The sequence below is a fragment of the Balaenoptera musculus genome, chromosome 12 (assembly GCF_009873245.2).
Source record: "Balaenoptera musculus isolate JJ_BM4_2016_0621 chromosome 12, mBalMus1.pri.v3, whole genome shotgun sequence".
NCBI lineage: Eukaryota > Metazoa > Chordata > Mammalia > Artiodactyla > Balaenopteridae > Balaenoptera > Balaenoptera musculus.
In genome coordinates, this window is record NC_045796.1 from 47425696 (window position 1) to 47440345 (window position 14650).

Here is a 14650-nt window from a genome sequence, read left to right on the forward strand (position 1 = left end):
CTAGACTCCTGAGATCCCTGGTCTCCTCCCATTTTAAAAGCCTAGGATAAGGCCACCCAAATAGAAGCCATATTTTCCAGCCTCTCTTGAACCAGCCCTAAGTCATATGAATAAGTCCAGAGGAATAAGGCTTGAGCAGAACGGATCTGTGCACCTTCTATGTCAATTTTTTTTAAAAAAAATTATTTATTTATTTTTGGCTGCGTTGGGTCCTCGCCTCTGTGCGAGGACTTTCTCTAGTTGTGGCAAGTGGGGGCCCCTCTTCATCGCGGTGCACGGGACTCTCACTATCGCGGTCTCTCCTGTTGCGGAGCACAGGCTCCAGTCGCACAGGCTCAGCAGTTGTGGCTCACGGGCCTAGTGGCTCCGTGGCATGTGGGATCTTCCCAGACCAGGGCTCGAACCCGTGTCCCCCGCACCGGCAGGCAGACTCTCAACCACTGCGCCACCAGGGAAGCCCTCTATGTCAATTCTTTAAAAAAGGAAGCCCAGTGCCCTCCATTCTCTCTTTTCCCCTCCCGTCTTAGAGCCACCTTAGTCTCTAAGCTGAAAGCCATGAGTTGAGGATGTCAGAGCCATGCCAGCAGACCTTAACTGCTCCTTTTGAACTATGACATGAGTGAAAATAAAATTCCATGCTGTCGAGCCCCTGTATTTTGAGGGTTTTTTTTTTTTTTTTAGCTAGTAGCTTAGCCTTTACCGAAAGTAATGTAACAAAGGTCATGCAAGAGTTGTGAGGTCAGACTCATTAGAAAGGCTGACTTAAAGAATTTAATCTTCAATGTGATTGAGTTTTATCTCATGAAATAACATGGTATAGAGAAATATCACAGCAATCAGTGGTGTACAGGCCAAAGTGGACAGATTCTGGTCATTACTGTCCTTATTATTTGACACAGCACAACAGTAGGGCAGGATTAAAGGCATAGACACATCTAAACAAACAGACACGGGCCAGAATCAAGAAGTAGAGCCAGTATTTCGACGTGCATGCCTAGCAGTTAGTGCGTACTGAGAGGAAAGCATGGAATGAAGAGAAATTTACACAAATGGCAACTGGGGGAACTCTCTCGTTATTGACCATTTTGTACCTTTGCTGCATTTTTCCTATAAGAAGCTTCTGAGTCTTTACACAATAATAACAGTTATCTTACTGACACTGGTGCTTCATATGCTCTACTGCTGCACAGGCATCTCCCTGTGGTCTCTTATCCTAGGGTTCCTCAATGCTTATGCTAAACTCACCCTTGGATGTCTGGCCATTGTCCCACACTGAACACATTAAAACCAGAATTCCTTTTCTTCTTATGGAGATTGCTTCCCCTGACTATTGTCTGTTTGTCAATGTTACAATTTTTTTTTTGCCATTTCTCTCAGATTTTTTTTTTTTTTTTTTTACTTTTCTTTCTCCTGCATCTGTCTAGCCAATGTCAACACATCCTCCTTTTCTTCCTTGAAACTGGTTTTTAGATTCACCCACAGCTCTCTGTTCTCACAGCCACCCACTTGTTCTAAGACCAGAACACATCAAATCCTGGATATGGCCCACAGCCTTCTATTTGGTCATAACCAAATTCTGTTTGTTCTCGCATGTTAAGATCGGAGAAATTGCTCTAAAAATTGCTGTTAGCATTTTACTTCCTTCCTCAACAACCCGTAATGGTTGGCTCCCATTTGCCTATTGCCTATAATCCATATTTGCCTTCTTGCCAGGCCTTCCGTAAAACGACACTAATGAAATGTGTTTTGGGGTAGTAGTTAAGCAGAGGTTTTGGTGTCCTCCTGACCTAGCTTCAAATTCCAGCATCACCACTTAATTACAGACTCTGTGGTATGGCCATTTAAGCCTCAATTTATTATCTGAAAAGTGATGGTAATGCCCCCTTGATAGGGCTTTTAGAGGCATCTAAAATGGGGTGACATTTGTAAGGTGTGTAGAATAGTACACCACACACAGTGGGCACTCAGTTCATGTACTTACTGTTACCTGCCAGCCAGCGCTCCCTCACTCCTGTCCTCTGTGTTACATTCCTCACTCTCCTGGGCCACATCATCTCTGTTCCTTCCTTGGCACTCCCAGTGCCCTTCACCCTTAATCCCCAGTTAAAGTCCTACTTTCCTCACACAGTCTTGTCTGAATTCTCACTGTTTCTCTACTTGCCTGACATGTTGTCATGCATTTTCTTCAGCTACAGCTCAGGTGCACCCCTTGAGGGGCAGGAATCATTCTTAGACTTCTTTTCTACTCTCTCCAGCATCTGGCTAATGTTGGTCACATGTCATCTGCTCAACACCTAGCAATGGAGGTATTAAAGTAGATGGATTCACACGTATCATAAAATAACAAACTCTTCTGATGTACTATTTTAGGAAGAATTTTGGAACACATGTCCTCAAGTAGCCTTGATGTTGTATGGCCTCACTTAACCCCTTCTTAGCACTGTTTCCCATGTGACTTGACTAAACTTGAGAATAACTCATAATATGGTGAAGCAGTCATGGGAAGGCTATTAGGTGATATGGGACTGAGAGAGGAGGTGGAACCTGAGTGCTGAAGGGAGAAGGGGGCAAAGGGAAGAAGAAAAGATGTGAAATTGAGAGGAAGGAATGAAGGTACGGGAAAGGACAGTAGGCTAATATATAAGACTACCTCAGCATTATGCTGAATCCTTGATATCAGTAGTCTCATCAAATTCTGATCATAAACTTGAAAGACTGGTGTAATCATTGTACTAACAAGCCTGTATTAGGTGAACTATCACACACATATGAAAGATGCGTTAAATACAAAAGTTTGCATTATGAATGAGCATGCATTGAGCCATCATTGACCCAGACACGCAATGCTCCCCAGAGCCTTAGAGAAACTCTCAGTCCCCATCCAAGGCCTGAGCTTCTCTGGGATAACCAGAGCACTGCAGGTCTGTGGGCTAGGTGACTTCCGGGTCCCCTCACTCTGAGGGTGTGGGGTTCCAGGTTAGACTGGGAGTGGTTTACCAAAGTCCCCAGCTTCGGTAGACTCTGAGCTCTACCTTCTCACTCTCTAGTCTCTAAGGCTGCTGAAAGCTCAGGTCAGTTTTGCTGCTATTTTATTTTTTCTAGATCAGCAGATGACTTCAGAGCAAAAGTAGCTTTGTGTTTTGGCCTTACCTCTCTGGAATCTTGTCTTTTAGATTTTGGTCCAGTAATTCCTCACTATCTTGTTGTCTCTTGGATTATTATTATAAATATTTTGTTCAGCTGTTTTGCTTGTTCTTAATAGGAGTGTGGGTCTGAATTACTTACATTGTAATTATTAGAAGAAAGCTTGTCATTGCCTTTTTTAGATGTAGAAATTGAAGTCTAAAGAGAGATATCTGTCCAGTAGAACCAGAGCTTGAACCCAGTTTGGTCTTCTCCTAAACTTCTTGCTCATTCTGCTCTGTCATATAGACTAACAGATGAATTTGGTGAAATTTGGCTATAAGGTAAATGTGTTGGGTAAAAATTAAAGGAATCAATTTCTTATTTGCCTCTTAGTTATCTGCCTTTACTTCACTTTTAGCCTTGGTTCACAACACTCTCTCTTCAATAACATTAGTTACTAAAGAGATGAAAGAAAGAAGATTAATAAAGGCTGCTGGCTGTTGCTGACTCTATGTACTGTGCAGTAAAGAAAACTAGATTTTTTTTTGTTTTAATCATGCACCCAGGAGGTAAAGTGATGGACTCATCTCCAGAGGGTTTAGAGCACTTAACCAATGCGATCTTGTTACTTCTCACAACAGGACCTTGATGTCTCTGTTTCATAACGAGTGCAATTTACCAGGAGGAAGTAAATAACTTGACTCGAATCTTGATTTTAAAAACTCTTCTTTCTGGATCCCCTGTTAGGCACGTGTGTGGGCTGGCGCTCCACACTGACAGCTTTGTGGTTTACCTAGTGTGGCTTTCAAAAGTAAGACTTTATAAGACTCAAGGTAAAAATTGTTAAAGATGTGAAGCTAAAGGGATGTATTAAAGGGATGGCGTGAGGGTAGTGGTTTTAGGGTTGGAATGGAATTTTCTCCTGGTCTCATACAAAGTGAATATAGAGCTAGAGGAAACTCACCCATAAAATCAGGCCAACATCACATTGTCTTTTGATAAATGTAGAAAATTGTGATGATGGATTTTCTGCTTCTCTTATGTGGACAGTTGCCCCAATTCTATGCTATCACTTTTCAGTAATAAACAGATTGCAAACTGTGTGTGTACTATGCTTTGAAACTGAAGAATTAGACACTTTAATATTGTTTCTCATAATTATACAAGGGAAATAGACACTCAATCAAAGACTGACAGAGCTCACTCAACGCCAGAGTTTTTCACAGTCCTAAAAAGGGTCAATAGGAATATTTTTCTCAAAACTTAAAAATCACACACCCTCTTGTTCAAAGCTTGCCTACGTGCCTGGTATCTACACACCACAAACAATGCACACTGGACTCACAACTTTATCCCCAACACCCCCCCTCCACCCCGAACTTTTGACAGCAGAAGTCCCATACCCAAACCATGAAGAAGCAGGAAGCTCAGACGGCCTTTTTCCCACATCCTGGTAGTTGCAGAGTGAATTTTTTTGTTAGGAAAGCTGGAAGATCACAGTGGGGCAACACGTTAACTTCGTCACGCTTAACGCAGCAAGAAAAAATGACTGCTGGACTGGTTGAGGGTCCCTCTAACAAAGACGACCGGAGTTAAATATAAGAAAACAAGTAGGACAGCATGAAACACGTGAGCCGAATGTTTTCTACCTCCGAGTCCAACAGAGTCACGCTCTTCAGTGTTCATGGCTGTGATGGACTCTGCCAGAGCAAGGCCTTGTGGTGAGATGAGGGTTGAAATAGCAGATTGCGACGATTCATGCTTGCACTGTCATTTTACCTGAGAATTACTCCTTTTGTTTCTGTTGTCAGGGCTATGAAACATTTCTATTTCTCAGAGATATCTAGGTTGCTATGGGACATTTCAGAGTTCAGATAATGGGCACTCGAAGAAGCACACTGAGAGAAAAGATGACTGCATGTCAAGACAAGGTTTGGGGAGCGAGCTGAAACCACTGCATGTTTGCATATTAATGAGAGGGCGCAGGTGAACACTAGCAAATGGAAGCACAGAGGGTGGCTGGTGAGATGGCTTAGGGGTTGTGCAGACCCAAATGATTTGCTGTTAAGCACAAGCTAATGGAGCGATGCATTAGATTCTACCAGGTACAAGCGATCCATAGGAAGCTAAGAGCTAGAAGTACACATTTCCTTTCCTCTTCAAATATAATATTTCAGCTGGCATTATAACAGTAATCAGTGATGGGTTATTAAATAGAGGTATTGTTAATTTCCGCATAAAGCAGTATAACAGTAAGAAGTTACTGAGGAATATTTTGATTTTAATGCAGTCCAGTGTCAGAATACCATCATCAAGAGTATTGGGGTAAAGTCAGCTATGGAGTCAAACAGTATGGGTTCAAGTTGGCCTCTCCTAGCCCTGGGACTGTGGGCAAGTTATTCATGTGCCCTTCCTGAGGCTCAGTTTTCTCGGCTGTAAAATGAGGATAATGTAGTTTTCCCCTCATTGTTATAGTATAATGTTATGTAAGTAATTTAGTGTTGTAAGCAAAAGTGAATAGATGAAAATCTGTGTTAAAAAATAATTTTTGCCCAAATATTTCTAATTTCTGTTTTTTTTTTTTTATAAATTTATTTATTCATTTATTTAATTTTTGGCTGCATTGGGTCTTCACTGCTGCACGTGGGCTTTCTCTAGTTGCAGCGAGCAGGGGCCACTCTTTGTTGCGAGGCGCAGGCTTCTCATTGTGGTGGCTTCTCTTGTTGCAGAGCACAGGCTCTAGGCGCGCGGGCTTCAGTAGTTGTGGCACACAGGCTTCAGTAGTTGTGGCTCGCGGGCTCTAGAGCGCAGGCTCAGTAGTTGCGGCACACGGACCCAGTTGCTCCGCGGCATGTGGGATCCTCCCGGACCAGGGCTCGAACCCGTGTCCCCTGCGTTGGCAGGCGGACTCCCAACCACTGCACCACCAGGGAAGCCCTAATTTCTGTTTTTTAAGCAGCTGTTTTCTGGCATGTTTGAAATATTCTCTGACTTATACAAATCTTGACCTAGGCACATTCTACAAATCTACATGTAATCATACAAAGTGTTTGCCCTATTCCCACGGGCTGGGTTTTTTTCCTCCCTTCTGTTCTATGAGGAAGCCTCAGCTCAGAGCTGGGAGTCCCTACATCCCTATAGGGAGACTCAGTCCCCGGCAAAGAGATGGCCTGTGGCAGGGGACATCCTTCAGCCTTTTTCTGTTGGATTCCTGGAACACGGGAAAGGTGTGACTCCAAGGGTGTGTGTGGTGTCAGGAGGAGCAGATCAAGCTATAAAGTAGACATTGGGAATTTTAGCAGCACCATAGGTATTTAACTACTTGCCCATTCTCTGGTATGAAAATGATGTGGATATATTATAGGGCAGAATTCAAAATACACATAAAGGCTTTAAAGAAATTCGGTGTTTGAGGTGGGAATAAAGTAAAATTCATAATGTAAAATGTAGACGTATTCTACCCTGACATTAAGGTAATGTGAGGAAATTGTAGAGAAAGTCAGTTAGCTCTGTATTCCTAAAATCAACTGCTGCCACACCCACCGTGCAGGACGACTCTTAGCTTTGTTGGGCTTTTCTGAGACTCATCTTAAGGAAGTAAATGGTCTTTGATTACTTTTTCTGATGAAAAAGAGATAAGGTTTTTGCCTTCATTTGTGCTTTTTCTTTTTTTTCTTTTTTTAAAAATTTATTTATTATTTATTTTTGGCTGCGTTGGGTCTTCGTTGTTGCGCGTGGGTTTCTCTAGTTGCGGCGAGTGGGGGCTACTCTTTGTTGCGGTGCAGGGGCTTCCCATTGCGGAGGCTTCTCTTGTTGTGCAGCACGGGCTCTAGGCACGCGGCCTTCAGTAGTTGTGGCACATGGGATCAGTAGTTGTGGCTCGCGGGCTGTAGAGCTCAGGCTCAGTAGTTGTGGCTCACGGGCTTAGTTGCTCCACGGCATGTGGGATCTTCCCGGACCAGGGCTCGAACCTGTGTCCCCTGCATTGGCAGGCGGGTTCTTAACCACTGTGCCACCAGGGAAGCCCCTTCATTTGTACTTTTTAAAAGCTAACCTATTCAGCTGAATTGTTATTGGTTACTGTTCTTTATGCTTATTAATCTAGTGGTTATAATATTGTATATTTTTTGGGTTTCCCTGGTGGTGCAGTGGTTAAGAATCTGTCTGCCAATGCAGGGGACACGGGTTTGAGCCCTGGTCTGGGAAGATCCCACATGCCGCAGAGCAACTAAGCCTGTGAGCCACAACTACTGAGCCTGCGCTCTAGAGCCTGTGAGCCACAACTGCTGAGCCTGCATGCCACAACTACTGAATCCCACGTGCCTGGAGCCCATGCTCCGCAACAAGAGAAGCCACTGCAATGAGAAGCCCACGCACTGCATTGAAGAGTAGCCCCTGCTCGCCTCAACTAGAGAAAGCCCGTGCGCAACAATGAAGACCCAACGCAGCCAAAAAAAAAATGAATAAATAAAATAAATAAATTTTAAAAATATATTTAAAAAATGGCACAACTCTTTAAAAAAAATATACTGTATATTTTTTCTCATCCTCTTCCTTCTCCTTTTTTTATAACCAAATCAAGAATTAACATTCTCCTGGCACTTATGGGAAATATATAATTAGCCATCTAATGCTGTATCAGGCAACTATTGTTTTTTATAATATATTCATGGATTTTAGATAAGTAAATAAGTTAAAGAAGAAGAATATCCTACTTTTGAAGCTGTGCAATTTTAATTCGACCCTACAATCATTTTCTTAAGTTTGAATATTTTTGAGATGAAGGAAGAAAATAAAAACTGACAAATAAGTAAGCCCCTTTGACTTGACACCTTGGATTATATTTTAACCACATAAAAGTTTTAGCACATTTGAACCATTACCTCATTGAGTTATTTTTAAACAACCAGGAGTCTTGATTTCTGAATCTGTATTAAAAAAGAAAGGATTGATTTTAATTGCTGGGTATAAATTATCTAAAGCAGGGGTTGGCAAACTACAGCCTATGGGTCAAAATTTGTATGTGGCTTGTTTATGTACAGTTCAAGAATTAAAAATGGCTTTTACCTTTTAAAGTGTTGTAAGAACAACCAGACAAAGGGCAATATTCTACAGAGACTATGTGGTCCACAAAGCCTGAAGTATTTATCATTTGGTTTTTTACAGGAAAAGTTTGCTGACCGCTGGTCTAAAGGATTACACAATATATTTTCTTTTAATTCCTTTTAATGCTCTCTCTTCCTATTAATGTCCTCATCCTTTCTGGGACTCACTGCTGTTTGGTTGTCCGAACCGTTCACGGAGTATGGTTTGAGTTAACAAACAAACACAATGTGTCATTACTCATAAAAAAACAAAAACAAAAACCCGTGCCTTATTCTGCTCCTTTCATGGCTTCTTACAGTAACATTTCAAATCCAGTCTCTGACCTTTATGCTTACTGCAATGAACCTACCCTGATCTTGAGTAGAGTCTTGTTCTCTGGCCATAATTAATCCAGAATGTTATTAAGGAATCATTGTCATTAGTGAGTGGTAAAGAAAAGCAGGAACACTAAAGTTTGGAATACTGGTTAGTCCTCAAAATATATACACATACGATGCAAAGAAATTCTTTTTCATAGTGAGGAAGAAGGCCTCAGGAATTAACCAGTTAAAGAAAAAGCCTTTTTGCTTTGAAAAGGGAGGGAAACAAGGGCAATCCGGTGGGTTGGGAAAATGCGTTGCTTTTATCTTCAGTGGAAATGGACATGTGAAAAACACAATCCTCTTCCTGCAGGAAAACAGAAAACCAATTCTCAATTTCTCTTCCCCCCACCCCGATCTCTTTTTTTCCTATGACCAGTGGTTATTTACCCCTCAGAGTCCAGAACATGGGCTCCTGTAGACATTCTGGCCCCAGATATCTGACTTTCATTTGTACCATTTCATGCAGAATTCCTTCGTTTACTGAAGAAAGGCAAACAGTCCAGTGCAAAGGAAAAGCTGTAACTAAAGAAAATAAGATCTAAAGTAAGGTGATTTTGAAACAAATAATAATACTAAAAAAAGGCCAGAATAATATTGCAAACAGTTATCAGACCCCCTCAGGTCCATAAAAAGTTTTCTCTTGAGGTCTTCTGAGAATTTTCTTGTTTGTTTTCAAAAAACTGAAAATAATGTATGTACGTATACTCTTAGGTAATAAATTTTATTCAGGAATTGGTTAAGTCCCAGATCATTCCATTTGCAATTCTCCTAATTGCCTCATGATGTTCTCATTTTGTCATTGGTTCTAATGAGGAAATGAAGAAACAAAGGATCAGAGTAACAGTTTTTACATAGACAGGCAGAGTCTGGGCAGGTTCTTTAAAAATTCCCTTTGGACTTTGTGGGAATGGTACAATCAACCACGAAGCCATTCCTGGAATATTTACTCTTGTCCAGCTCTGGAGGATTCTTGGTTGTCACATGGACTTGGAGAAATACTTGGTCTTGTTTCCTTGCAAAGGGGCCCCTTCCCATGGTGCTGGCTGCAGCTCTACACTGACCTTTGATGGAAGGCGACACCCACTTCCTGGCTGTCAGCTAACAACATCCTTAATCCTTCTTTTAAGGAAGCAGATTTCAGGGAGTGGATGATCAGCCAAACGAAGTCAAGAAGAAAGACAGAGACTGTAACAAAATGAAAAAATAAAGTAATTTTGGTTACTTTAGGAAGAATACCATAAAGCTACAGATTCTGATCTATTCCATTTACTACCAGATAAACTTTCAGATATGGATAGTGTTACAGAATGTATGATTAGCAAGATCAACCACTTATATTCTTTAACACACAATGCCATGTCACAACTGGCAGAGCCCTAGACCTGGAATCAAGAGATCTGGATCTGAGTCATTGAGTAGTTGTTTAAATAATAGTACGTATGTTTGAAGACGTGCAGGATAGTCTGTTCTCTCTAAGTTTCAAACTCACCCTTCTTCACCTTCTCTTAAACATGCACCATATATTCTAGACTCCTTTCCTGGAGGCATTGATGGAAAATTGGAAGTTTGGAAGAGTGGGGGAAAGGGAGAAGCTGCATCACCCATATTTTGTTCCCTAACCACACGTATGAACACACATGTGTGTGCGCTTGTGTGCGCACACAGACACAGCAGACACAGACAGACACGCACACAGAGCTTCTGGCAGCCCCTCCAGCATTATTGGCTTGTGACAGTGTTTAGAATAATGCCTGCAGCATAGAATGTGCTCGATTGTTGTTAGCTATTATTATTATCGTTTTATGCACAAAAATGTTCCAGCATTAGATTAATTTGGAAAGGCTGCAACCTCCCTCTGTCTTTCTTATGAGGTTTATAATAAAAGTGCTAAAGAGTTCTGCATTTAAAAAAAACAGTTCAACTTCAGTTACTCCAGCATTCTCTAAACCTATTTGAACACCAAGATTTTCCCCCTCAAATACACCAAATATTATCTTGTAGAAGTGGGGTTCTGCAGAAGATATTTTTGAAAATGACAACCTAGTGAGACATCTGTGGAGTTCTGGGACTTAATCCCAGAACTGCCTCTTTACTTTTTATATGACCAGAGTGGGCTTCTAAGCTCTAGTGAACCCCCTCTTGGTTTCTTCACGACACTGTCAGTTCCTGCGGCAGACACGATTTAGGGTGACCCTCGATCATCCGTGCCTTTGTCTGATCCCCTCCCCATGAATATGACTTGCTTCTAACCAATAGAACATGGCAAAGGTGATGGATTGTCACTCCCGTGATTATGTTTTGTTTTATGAGACCCCGTCTTAGCAGACTGGAGACAGAGAAAGAGACTCTCCCGCTGACCTTGAAGAAGCAGTTGCTATCATGTGAACAGTATTGAGAGAGTCACGTGGCAGAGCACTGTGGACAGCTTGTAGGACCCAAAGGCCTCAATGATACAGCAGCCAGAAAGCAAATTCTGCCAACAACCATGTGAGCTTGGAAGAGGGTCCTGAGCTCCAGAAAGGAACATGGCGCATCTGACACCTTCATTGCGAGACCCTAAGCAGAGAACCCAGTTAAACCACACCCAGACTCCTGACCCATGGAAACTGAGATATAATAAATGTATGTCATTTTGAGCTGGTAAATTCAGTCATTCTGTAATTACAGCAGCAATAGAAAACTAGTATAGTTACCTACCAAAACCCATTCCCCCTCTTTTTTCATTATTAACAAAACCTAAATTTCCTTCAGAATGTCAACCTGCCCAGAAAAATACTTTATTTTCCTGAATCTCTTTGCTGAAAAGGGAACAAAGGGAACATATCTAACCTATGAGTTCTGAGTGGAAGTCTGAAAAGGATTCTTGAAGGCTTGCTTTCCTGATGAAAGGGAAAGATACCCCGGTGCACTCCTCTTCCCAATTTTCCCCTTTGAATATATACCTATGTAGGGAGCTGTAGCAGCTATACGGGGCCAAGAGACTCATAAAGATGACAGCCTTGACCTTGTTGAGCCACTTAATCAACACTAGCTCCTGCCTACTTCCATTTATCTTGTTATGTGGGAAAAATAATCCCATATATATTTAAGCTACAGTTTGTTGGGCTTTCTGTTATTGGCAGATGAACACATTCTTTAATGGCTAATATACTACATGATTGTCGTGAAAAGTGAATAACAAAAACACAGAGAAAGCGTTTCCTGCAGTGCCTGCCAGGGCTGGCCATTCTCCCTCACACGTGCGTGCACGTGTGTTTGCTCGCTTGCTTCTCTGCTCTTTTACCCTCTTTCAGTGCTCTCTCTCGTCCTTGCCTTATCTCCATTCATTCATTCATTCGTGCAGCAAATATTTACTGAGCACGTGCTAATTCCTGGTACTGTGCTAGGGCCTGAGGATACAAACATAAATAAGACACACAGGTTTCCATCTTAACATTTCAGTCCTGGCCTCATTAGAATGAGAAGAGTTTAATAATTAATTAGCTGATTACATTTTAGTGTGATTGAGTTCCATTTGCAATCTCAATATATGTCTGAATTAATGATTCTTAACCCAACTTGCCATAAATGCCTTTACTCCCAGATATAGAAATTCCAGGCATTAGCGAGCAAATGATGAGGGTTTTTTTGGTGTGGGGTTGGAGGGGGCATGTGAAAGCAGGTGGTTGACTGTGGATGAAGAAAGCTATCTTGTTTGTTATAAATAATTTCTGGAGCCTTCCACATGTTTTCTGATAGTGCTTTCTTACCTTCCACCTACCTGGCCACAGGTCATTCTCTCTCCTGTCTGGTAAGTGTACTCCAACTCTGACCCTTTCTACCTCTCTTTTGGCCTCAAAATTCTGAGAAACATACCCTATGATTTCAAGTCGATTTTATTTTCTTTACTGTATAACACCACTGTTGTACTATGAACCTCTGTTCTGGGAACACCATTCTAATGGTCTCTATCTCATTTCTACCTTTGGTAATAATGACTCAAACCAGTAGTGTAACAGTAGAATTCATTGTCTTTGTTAAGAACATATTTCTGTGCCCTTAACTAATTATTCACTACTTATTTCATTTTTATGTACTTTACTGCTCTTTATATGTTGATTTGAACTATCTCAGACTACAAGCCAATTGAGAGAAAGTCTGATGCAGTTCATATCATGTTATATTCTGGAAATCAATGAATGGTGATAATGGTGGTGACGGACTTTCTCTGAAGCTCTTGGGAGCTAGGCCTGTGATCATTTAGGGTCTAACTAAAATATGCCTAATTCTTCTTTCAAGTACCAACTACAGAATGAAGCAGAAGTAAACCCAAAAGGACGTAAAATGTGTTGAAGACTATTTTTAGTTTGTGAACTTAAGCTAATTAACATTTGAATGGCCCAACCATGATCATCCTAAGGACAAATAAGCAAGAGAGACTGAGGCACACCATCTGGCTGCCATGAGACCATTTGTTATCATGGTTAGAAGGGTGCACAGGAGTTCTGGTGTTCTATTTGCCTGTCAGTGGAATCAGTACCAACCACTCTTTTTCCCCTGAGTTCAGAATCTATTGAGAAAGATACACACCCACAGGAGTCAGGCAGTTGGAGAGCAAAATGTCACCCTTATCACCAAGACTGCTGCTGGGGGACCTCATGCTTTGTCTGCCAGCGAGGTGGGCTTGCTAATAACCTCAGCGTCTCTGTCAGCTCCGGCCAACTGCAGCCCCTCCCTCCTGGGGCCCACCTGAGCAATGCTCACATAGCAGTGCAGGGCAGGCTGGCAGATTTTGAATGAAGAGCGCACTCAGATCCTTCTCTCAAACTCACCAACAGAGCTCTCACCTCTCTTCCCAAGGCAGGAGGCTGAACAGGGCCGGGACTAGGGAGAAGCAAGGGAGGCAGTGTAGTCTTTATGTAAAATTTTGATAGTTTGTTCATCTTAGATTTTTTGCTTTTATTTTGATTTTTAAAAATATTGTATTAAAATATTATTTTTCTCGATTATTGGGTTTTTGGATGTATCCTTAAATTTCTTAATTGAGGTGAGGGCCTCAGTAGCCTCATCTGATCCCACTCCTGCAAGAAGATAAAAGGGTAAATGGATGGAGACCCTTCCAGATAGAAATATCAGGAGCAGGGGATATATTCCTACCCTGCTGGATGGACGTTTAGGAGCTTAATCAACCATACCCTACTGTAATTGTGCTAAGATACTCACGAAGTCGAGGAAACTTTTCTTTCTTTAGTCAATATGTTGGATCTCTGTTGTTATAAAAGGAAAAACAAAAAGCAAGACAGGTGTCAGTGATACTAGAAGGTGATTATAATATTCAGTGAAGCTACCAAATAAGGATGGTTCTAATGGGCCTCAGAACCAAGTTGTTCTTTGAAACAAATACTTGCTATGCCTTGCTTTTTTCTTAATTAAGATTCAGAAAATATTTGAGTGTGTATACAAACATTATGAAAAACACAGATTTGGATTTGTGGAATTTAATGCATGAATGTGTCCAACTAAGTCTTCAGGCTACGACCATCGGAGGAATGGCCTGTTCTGTGACAAGTGTGTGCCTGCCTTTGGAATTCACAACACATTCCAGGAAAATCATATCCTAGCTAGTTTGGTTGTTTATGCCAAAGAGGGCATTTTTGCACCTCATTTTTCAACTCTAGTTTGTTTACATTGAAGCAAAACATTCTTACACAGCAAGAGACTAGACACTCTTTCTCAATGGAGGAAGGCTTCTCTTTTCAGGGTCAGGAACTTTATGTCTGCAAAGTTAATTATCACAAGACTGTAAACCAGTCCTTCAGTCTCCAAGTCTGTGTCTCTGACCTTTGCCAAGGGCATAGTGCCACCAGACATACCACAAGATATGCAAAGGACGGAGTCTAACTTGAATAGCCTTGTTAACTTGTTTTCTGATGCTGATATGTGAAGAGTCTCATCATAAATCATGTTGGTGCATTTGAGAGAGAGCTCAGTTCAAAAGGTGGAATCGTCTAGTATCAAAAATCTTATCTAATTAACGGTGACATCTTTAATTCTTTCAGCGGGACCTGTAAAGGAAA